We start from the raw sequence: 10,574 nt of genomic DNA, 5'->3' as shown, positions 1-10,574 counted from the left end.
TGTGAACTGCTTTCTATTGGAAGCGAGAAATCCTCTCTTATTTTCCCATCCCACTAATTTAGAAATTATTTTAAATGAGATTTCTAGACTGCGTAGCTTGTAGGATATTTATTTGCAGTAGCAATTCGAAGAATCAGTACCTGACAAACAGTCATACAAAGAAGCTTCCTGATAGTGCTGATAAGTGACAACGTTCTAAACAATCTTCTGCTGAACTGAGTCGTCCTTCCCCACTTATCACGTCATCGGAAACCAAGACCTGTAAATGAGTCAAAACCAGAAAAGGGCCATTATACATTTCTGTTGAAACCCAACGGACCACTGCATGGTGGACCTGTGGCCCAGACCATGGTTAGAGGGTATTCTGGCTGAGACCACAGCAGCTAACTTTCATTTAGATGCCCTAATGGCTTGGATGCAGATTCTTGTCATTGCATAATGACCGCAGCTTTCTGTGTCTAACCAATCTGGCCTTAATTTGATTAGTTAGTTAAGGAAAGAAAGTAGAACATTTGATATGAGAGGATAATAGCTGGTAGTGTTTTAGGATTTTTCGTTGACTGGAATAATGAAATGAAATGCTTTTCAGAGTTTGATTTAGACATTGCATTTGCACTTTACAAGCGGAGCAAAATATGTTTTTACTGAGAGTAGGGCAGCTTCCCAGAAACAATGCTAGTTGTTTCCCATACAAATTCATGAGAATTGACACAATCTTTTTTTTTTCTCACAGACAAAATCTGAATAACGATCTGTACATGCGAACACTGCTTCCTCTATAAAACAGGAAATTAACATACACACATACACACACAGAGCACAAACACCACACACTGTAGCTCCCTGCCAGGCTCTCCCCCATCACGGTGGAGTCCTGAGTTGGGGGGGAATGGAGAAGGCAAGAAGGGGAAACGGGGATCCCTGTGGACCAGGTCTCTGTTCACTTCCTGCTCAAGCAGGGGAACGCGCTAAATTGGCGGTTCACACACACACTTTCTATCTTTCTATCTGCCTTACTTTTTTCATCCATGTACGCAAGTAGTGAGTAAAATGAGGATGATTGCTCGAGTCTGTTTTGGATCATGTGGGAACATAAATGGTCATTAAAAGCTAACATCGTTCCTTCCTTTCTTGTTCCCACTATCTACTATGGAGGCAGCAAAGTCAGATCAATGTATGCCTCCAGTTGTTTGTTGCTATGTCCTTCTAAAAGTAAAAGTAATTCTGGGAAAGGCCACCAATCCAGATGACTAATATCCTTTCACCAGTAAGGGCTCATGTGGCTGTAAAGAAATCAGTGAAAACCGCTGAAGCACCACAGACCTCCAGCCTCCTCTACAACCCATAAACTGTTCTACAGAGCGACAACATTAATAACATCTTTTCCTTCATCCTCTCGAGTGTCACTAAACAGAAGAACTTCACAGAAATGTGTTGTCATTTTCTTTTATCATCACTCTTTCCCAAACAGTCAGTTTTATTGTTGTTGCTATTTTTTTGGCACTTTGATTGTAAACGCCGAGACAATCAAAGCCGAGTCTGAATAAATCAAGCTACTGCTAACACCCAATAAAACGTAAGCTATTGTTATTGTTAGACAGGTGAGGTGACTAACAGCCATTTCTTTGGTGTTTCTGTCTCCAGTCCGCAGTGTACTGTGTGTGTGTGTGTGTGTGTGTGGCACTGTTACACACCCCCATGTCTGGCCGTGGCTGCCCTGCAGGCCTCTGCTAACCAGTTCCCATGGTTCCATGGTTCCACTATAGTGACTGTGGACTTCCTCAGGGGACACCTCCCACTCACTGGTTTGTTTTCATCCTTAATGGGAGATCATCTTACACGCTTTATGGTGTGTGTGTGTGAAGTAAACAGTTTGTGTGCGTGTGTGTGTGTGTGTGTGTGTGTTATTCTTTTCTGTGCATGCACCTGCACAGACAAAGGAATATCATTGTGTTTGGTGTGGGTGGTTTGTGTTGTTGTTTCTTGATTTCTCCTCCTTTTGTTTTTGCCCATGAGGCAGAGAGGAAGATGAAGGAAGGAATATATCTTTTGATTGTCTGGAGACGTCTGTTAAGGAGCATTCATATTTAGGAATAATTGCTTTTAAGTGCTGAAATATAACAGCCAAATGGCCTGTGGAACAAAGAGGGCCTGTGGGGGGGGTTGGAAAATGAAGCATTCACCCTAACCCTAACCCAGGGCCCGGTAATGAGGGGGTTTTCCTGAGAGATGACAGCGAGGAGGAGGATCACAGAGAGACAGGGGGAGAGAGGTAAAACAGAGAGACTACATCAGATCAGGGGGTGGCAATTACAACACTGATCCCTGACAAACTTTTTGGCTGTAAAGATGGCCTCAGACTGTGACACACTCTGGCCAAACAGATCATGCACATGCACACAAATACTTTATCCTCCCCCAGTTTGAAGCCTACAGGTGTTTGTGCTTTATGAGAGGCCCTATACTGTACCTCAGCAGGGGCTGCAGCAGCAGAGCGAGCCAAGGAGGATTTGGGCGTCTTGGCGTATTCAGCCACGTTATGAGGTGCGGCGTTCTGGCAGGCCACTCGCAGCAGGGCACGGCAGACCTGAACATAAACAGAGTCAGTCCTTAAAAACCATCCATCAAACAGGTCCACCAGGGAGAAAAACCCATCAATCTCACTCACTGAGACGGACACAGGAACAGATTATTGAGGACACCTAGAGGAATGATAGCCGTTAGCTTTTTTGTTGGACGTTTAGTTGGTATACGACTGCGTCTGGATGTGTTATTTAGATAGATATTTATTGCATATACTGTAAATCAAACAAGAAATCTCTCCTTGCGTTTTCTGAGACATGCCATTCTACTCTGCTCTACAGTCACCCTGTATTTTACCAAAGAGTGGCCCTGCAGTTTTCTTTTTGTGGTTTTTGGAAATGCCCCCACTTTTCCGGCCCTGCTCCAATTTTCTTTAAATACAACCGTAATTGGTTTGATTTCCTACCTCCGGCCTGGTGGTGACGGGGGGGTGGGTAACAAGCAGTGGTGGGAGCTAGTGAGGGCCACGCAAAGGGGACTCAGCCCACAGCAGGCGATCTGCACGCTTGGGTGGCAATACAGTTTGGACTTCAGTGGCAGCACTACTATTCCCCCGTTTAAAGGCTGTTTATGGGCAGATCCTGGAGGCCCATCAGTGGAAACGGACATAAATCAGCACAGAAAAGCACACCAACACACTCAACCACACAATATTCATATAGTTTCTGATACCTGAATGTGTTTGACTCATGAGCATATACACATCAAAACTCCCCCCCACCAGAAACTTTTCTCCTTTTGTCTCACACACATTCACATCTGCCAAAAAAAATCTTGCGACATTATCACAAAGGCATTCCAGCCTCCAAATCAAAACCAGTCTCCTACAAAAGTCTTTTCTTTGTGATTTCTCTCACGGGCAGGCAGACAGAGAGGAGTGTGAGTGTGCCGCTCATCAGGCAGGCGTGAGTAATCAAAAAGGAAATAAGACGTAGCGTCTGGGAGAGGCCAAGCAGGCCCCTACTGATCTGCAGCCAGCTCATTGTTCTGGCCTTCTATTGTTTCCTGCTTGGTTGGCAGACCAGAGAGCAGCCACCCAATAAGAAGCCGGTCTAGGAGCAGCTCTGAGATATGCCTCAGGTGGCACTGATGGCGACAGAATATAGATTAAAGTAGGGGAGGTGTCTATTATCAAATTGAATCTAGTCTACCAAGCAAGGTAGTGAGACTGAAACTTACAGGTTTCAAACTAATTAACGGCCCTTGGAGGTTACGGTTAGAGGCCCTTGAAGGTGAGAGAGTTTAGTTCTATATGCTGAGCAGGCCAAGTGCGTGTGGGGGAAACTGGATCTACACATTGAAAATTCTCAGTCTGGGGTAGAGGAGGTGTTGATTTTTACTGTAACCAGCGGCAACCCAGAGCGGACCTGTTATGGTGAGTCCAGGGCCAAACACAGCCTGTTAATATAGGATGGGCAGACAGTAGAGGAGTTTGTCTTCTTTACGATGGCTGGAAAGAAACACAGACGCTTCCAACCAAAGCAAGATTCTGGGGTATGTGGTCCAGCCGCAGGAGAAACGGACCCAGGAGGCTTCCGTAGCTCGAGCGCTGGTGCAGAGAGAACACAGGGACGCTTCCAAAAATGGCACAAGTGCACGCACGCACATACACACAACGTGCAGCTTTCCCGGCAAGCGACAGTCAAGTCGATGGAAAAATACGGTAACCGATGCATTAAAGCCCAGGACTTTGAGGGCTTGCAGGGACACAGTGGCATTAAAGACAGACAGACCAGGGGGAAACACACCACACAATATCCCGAGAGCAGAGGAGTTTGTTGGGCAAAATGGGTCAGTGCAGCAGCACACGCACACACGCAGACTGGTGAAAAAACAAATCAAACCAAATTGATCGGGGCTCATGTGTTAAATACAATTGGAGAATTGAGTGTATATGCATATGTATTTGGGCATATGTGTCAACCCATAAACATACAGCCTCTCTGCATATCGAAATGCCAGTGTGCGCACCATGAAAGCCAGACCTACCCAACGGTTACAGTGATTTGAAACAGTGTAGACCACAGCGCCTTTCTCTGCAAAAGAGAAGGACCTTGCTCCTAATAAACAACTTTTATAAAAACAAGATGGCTTTAGAAGCTGTACCAGAAAATAACTCAACAACAAAAAAAAACTCCCAAAAAACCCAACAGAATCTGCCTTTCATGGCAGTCGAGGCCTGTGGTTCGGTTGCCAAACGATGCATTTCTAACCCCATTCCTACTGAACCCCTTTCCCAGTATCGAGTCATAGGTCTCTCCTCGTTAAGTGGACCATACAAACGTTCAGAACTCTTGGCACTTCTTCACTTCAGTGCAGAGACGGGGCTTTTACTGCACACACATCCAGGGACATTGCAAGTTTACGGGGTGAGTGGGCCACAGCTTTCACTGCTCAATCGAACTAATTCCCAAAAGTCTACAAGCTAATCTGGCTCGGGGCTTACCCAAAACAGCGTGGCCAAAGAAACGCTCAAAATCACGACAGTAAATGAGCCTTTTGGCTTTGTGATCTCGACTTGTGCGTTCCTGATGAGCTGACAGGCTGTAGAAGTAACACTAACTGTCTTATTAAAGCTTAAAGCATTCTGACAGAGCCTTTTGTTACTTACTTAAACCACGCTGCCTGCAACGACATAATGGAAGTCTAAAAGCCATTAGGCTAGAGGGCTTAGCCAACACAAACCATGCACAGGCTCTGAAGGAGCAGCTAAGGGCAATCAATATATCTCCCCTCATTCTCCTCCTCCTCCTCCTTTCCTCCTCCAGTGTTAAAGCTGAATGTCATAGCATCCTCTTTAGCTGCTGGCGAGTAAAGGAGACACTTTGGTTTAGATCAGAGAGAAAGCAGGGACGGAGGGCCAGCACCTGCAGCGTGGGCAGATTGGATACTTCCATTAATGTCGGCTGCAACCTAATTGCCTTTCGCTTCAGGCTTCTCAGGCTCAGTGGATTCTATTGTATTCTGATGTCTGGCATCCTGGTTGTGCACTTCAGCTGCTTCTGACAGACAGCACAGACAGAACAAAAGCCAAAATCAAAACAGAGAGGAGTTTCACTGTCATAAGGGCACGTGAGTATAGTCTGTTGTCATTTCACCATGGCGACATGGCAGGGTGGAGCCAGTTGGGGCGTTTCTCTTTTACAGGCCTGGACTCTGCAGTGGTTGGCATGAAAAGAAAGCCAGCGGGCTGGAGACGGATGGCAGAACCAAAACTTCAAAGCCCTCCTCCTCTCTCCCCCTAGATGTGCTATATGGCTCTGAAAGGGAACCTGCTAGTTCACTTTAGCACAAAGACGTTCACGCACACTGTCTCTCATGCACACACACACACACACACACACACACACATACACCTGGGACTATCAGCACACCCAACAGACATTTCCTGATTCCTTTTAAAAGGGAACAACAGGAGTATGGTTTGGTTATGAAAACACACACATATAGATGTAATGTAGTATTACACTCGTGCACAAGCGCACACATGTAGCAATAATTCACCGCATACCAGACAGATATTTGCCGCAGGCTTTGACACACTAACGTAACATAAACTGCAAGGTAAATCTTCCTGTGTGTGGAGCTACGGTGGGGGTGTGGCTGCTGACAGAGCAGAGTCTTTTATGTCTAATAGTTTTTCCCGTCACAGACAAAATAAAACAGGCCACTATTGTAGTCTCATAAAGAGACTAAACAACTTGGACAAAAGCTCCTGGAGGCATGAAGTACCTGACGTCACAAGGTGTCTTTCAAGTACACAGCTGACAAGGGCTCATAGTTGCCCCTTTTTCTCTTTTAAAGCACTTACTTTAAGACCCACATGTCTCGTTATCCCTTGCACACACACACACACACACACACACACACACAAAGTTCCCTCATGCTTCCTGTGAAAAAGTGCTGACCATGTAAAGAAGATAAGAACCAACTCCTGGGAGAATAGTCACTGCCAGCTAGCTCACTGTGGCTGAGTGCCCTCTAGTGGTGATTGTAGTGAAAGGCACCCTTTCCTACTTCTATCCTTAAACCCTCACTGTGCCTCTTTACCAGTCAACAGCCGCAGTTAACCGCAGCTCTGCCACAGGGTGTGACTGCAGGACCCAGATGGGGTGAGTGGCAAGCAGGGGAAGGGGTTGAGGCAGCTTTTTGTGGGCCGCCCAAGGGGGTCCACCACAGTCCCCTATCTCCCCACCACAGTAGCCGCCGAGCCCTGGAGAGAGAAAGCCACCCCCACCACATTTTAATGAGGGCTAAAATAAACAATGTGAGCACACAAAACCCACCCTGACTGGTTGACTGCGGGCACTGGAGCGGGGCAGATAAGCTGGGCTGTTACTTGGTGGTCTGGGAGTTGATGGGGTGGCTGATGCTACAATGAACTCCACTATGAACTCATCTTGCATGGTAACGTTAGACCCCTTACAGTGTTCAAATAATGAGTGACAGTGTTTGTCGCAGAGGCAGTGTGCCTCCAATGGAAGACAGCCTCTTAAAAAGGACACACACTGAAGGAACAGTATGTAGCCTTCCCTTTAATTGAGATTGACCACCTTTGAAACTGCGGTCATCTGCAATTAAAGGGTCAGTTCACCCAAATTGCAAATTAACACATTTTCTCACTCACCTGTACGTAGGGTATGCAGCCTTGTAAACACTGAAGTTTTGGTTTTCTTCGCCCAGTTTTTGAGATATCTGCTTCTACCTCAATACAAGGGATGGGTTTTAAATTTTAAATGTACTCAGAGAAAAACTACATTTAAACATGTCTTTCCAGGAACAATATCCCTGTTTATCTGGGTAATCAGTGGAACATGTTTTCTACATTTTTAACCCGTATTAGTTTCACTATGAAAACAATTCACCAGTAGTGGAATGTGAGTACATTTTCCTCACTGTGCTGAATTTGAGGAACTTTCCACTGTTGAATATGAAACTACATGTTTAAAACACTTAAAACACCAATAATATAACATACCGTATAATAGTACAACTCTTCTCACAGGGTTTATTTTCAGTATCATGAGTACTTACCCTTCATAATTACGTACATTTTGATAATAAATAGGTACTTTTACTCAAGTAATATTTTAAATGTAGGACTTACTTTGGTTTTGCCAATGAAGGCAAGCAACAAGGGGCAAAGTTTATAGAAGTTTATGTTAGCTGTGGTGGTTTTTATGTGTGATTTTTAAATGAAATTCTTGTCCTGAGCATTGTATTGGAGTGACTACACTACAGAAAACATAGCTTTTGTAATGTGGGTGAACCTTTAAAAACACATGAACCATCTATCCTACTCTTGACACCGGATAAATGACCAAACTATTGAGATTCATTGCATTTGAAAACCATTTAGACACATATCAAAAATAAAAGGAATATTCTCGGGTTTCATGCTTTCCCTCCAGTGTGCCACTCTGCATCACTCTCAGCATACTGATGTGTTTTCTTCAGAGCTATCAGAGTATACGGGCCTTTTCATGAGTAACTGTATGCCACCAGACAAAACCTGTGCTGCTGCCAAGAAAGACATACAGAATGATGGGCCAATGACAGCTTGTACGACGAGAAGAAGTTTGGCAAGAAAAACACACCTTGCTGGAGGATCAACATACCCTCGGCGCTCCTGCTAACGAGTCACAGACGACCAGTATTTAAAGGAGCTGATGCCAACATGTTTTCTGAATCAAGTCTAACGTTGCTGAAGATGTAAGGAGCAGATACAAGAGTATGGGAAGCATTATGGAGGCTGTGAGGTCTACAGCACTGTAGTGTGACAGAAATTTACTTTACAGCTATCTAAAAACAACAACAACAACACAACACGTCGTGTGGTCTGTGCCAAGCTAGCTGTGTTTTCTCCTCCGCTGCTGGCTCCTGATTGGCTCATTAGCTGTGGTTAAATACCCGCTGGTTCACACCTGTGGCCACAAAACAGCTCATTTCTAATATTGACTATTCAATTACAACATGCAATTATAATTCTTTCTTTTAAGTGATCTTATCTTTCTCACTAGTCAACATGGTAATACTACTACTACTACTAATAATAATAATAATAATAATAATAACAATAACAATGACAATAATAATCATAATAATAATAAGAAAAACTTCATTTATACAGCACCATTAAAAACATAGTTTATAAAGTGCTTTGACAGACAAAGCAAAAACAGGATGCAACCAACAAACAAACAAAAGCAAGCTAATATTAAAAAAGTTAGGACAAATTAAAAACAAGTGGACACAACAAAATTCAAAACTCAATATATAATAAAATAGAAATGAAAAAGAATAAAAACCATAAAACAATACTTCATAAGGACGAGCAACAAAAAACAGGACATCTACATAAAAACAAGTCTACACAAATTGTTATTTTTTTTAAAGAACTGATATTAAAAAAAGTATCACCCCAACATTATACTGATATGATAAGACACATCTTCAAGTAGATGAAGTAAATCTCAAAAATTATTCTAAACGAACAGGCCGCCGATGGAGAGGAATATTAGAAAATTAGGCGCTGTGATCTGAACTAAACATTATTAATTTTTGGTCCATTCAGGGCAGGGCTTGCGCCAAGCTGTACAAAACCTAAACTCTTACACTGCACAACCTGAGTGGAATACACCATATTAATGTTTTATTAATTACAAGTACACAAGTGTGCTGTTTCTACACTGGTTTGGACAAGCTACACACACGTTTTATTGCTTCAGGGTGTGCCATGAAAGCGCAAGCTGGGGCTTCTGCGGCTTAACATTCACACATACATTGTTCCTCTTTTAAATGCTGAATGCCTTAACTGAAAAATAGAAATAAATACCATGACACAGATACATTTATGTTAATAGCCACAGTGCTGTTATCCGTAAGCCTTTGGTCCCTAACCTGAAGGTCTGGACCCTGCTAGATGTTTCCTCAAATTAGTGCTTTTTGTGAATTACTGAATTAAATTTATCTCTTAAAACCAATTCATCCATTCTTTAAAAATCAAAGATACTTGACAGCCTCCTGTCTAGCTCCCTTTAAAACCACATAAAGCCTGGCTCAAGGCTACTTGGTGGCTTATATTTTTGAAATTGATAATGTCAGACCTTGCAGAGGAACTTTATAACTGGGAGTGAAAAAAAACATTTTAGTTTAAACTGTAAACTATAAGAGTTTAGTTAATGTGTATGAATGGAATCTTACAGGCAGAAACAAATATATATTTGCATAATATAGATATTCTTCTCCAACTGGAGAGAATCTGAATATTCTTTTCTACATCTTAGGCCAGTGTGCTGTCAATCAGCACCAAATACAACAGCAATGAGTATGTAGCACATCAAATGTCAGGTGCACAGAGTCCATATGCAAATCAAAGCTTCACACATTGTAGGTCCAAAACCCAGCAGGGATATCACTGTGTACCCTTGAGCGGCTACTTTACCAGAGTAAATATTTAGGCCAGCTGATAAATGGTGTTGTGTAAAACATGCAAACTGAACTGCTACTGCAGAGAAAAGTCAATGCCAAACAGAAAAGGCTCCAGAGACTATTTAGTAGTGAAAAACACACAGCGGATAATTTCCTGTAAAGTAAACAACATTTGGCCAAAATGTATATCAAAGTGGAAGATAAGCTCTCATACAACTTTAGTGGCACACATTTCCCTCATTACTAACAAAGACAAATCCAGGGAAACATCTGTGACTGTAACCTCTGGTGTGTCATAGCTTTAGCTGACTTGTTGGCTCCCTCTCATGGGTGTGTGATATAGCCTGCTCTTCACACACACACAACAACACACACACAACACACCACACACACACCACACACACAACACACACACACACACACACACACACACACACACACACACTCAACATGTTTGAGAAACAATGCACAGCCCCTCCTGCTCACCTTCATTTCAGCAGCACCTTATCTTTTTTCTCTAATTTAAAAACAACTGATATATAAAACATCACACAAAGCAT

This window comes from Morone saxatilis, unplaced genomic scaffold (assembly GCF_004916995.1).
Source record: "Morone saxatilis isolate NCDOM2014 unplaced genomic scaffold, NCSU_SB_2.0 Contig3, whole genome shotgun sequence".
In the NCBI taxonomy this organism is placed as follows: domain Eukaryota; kingdom Metazoa; phylum Chordata; class Actinopteri; family Moronidae; genus Morone; species Morone saxatilis.
This window is presented reverse-complemented; position numbering follows the sequence as displayed.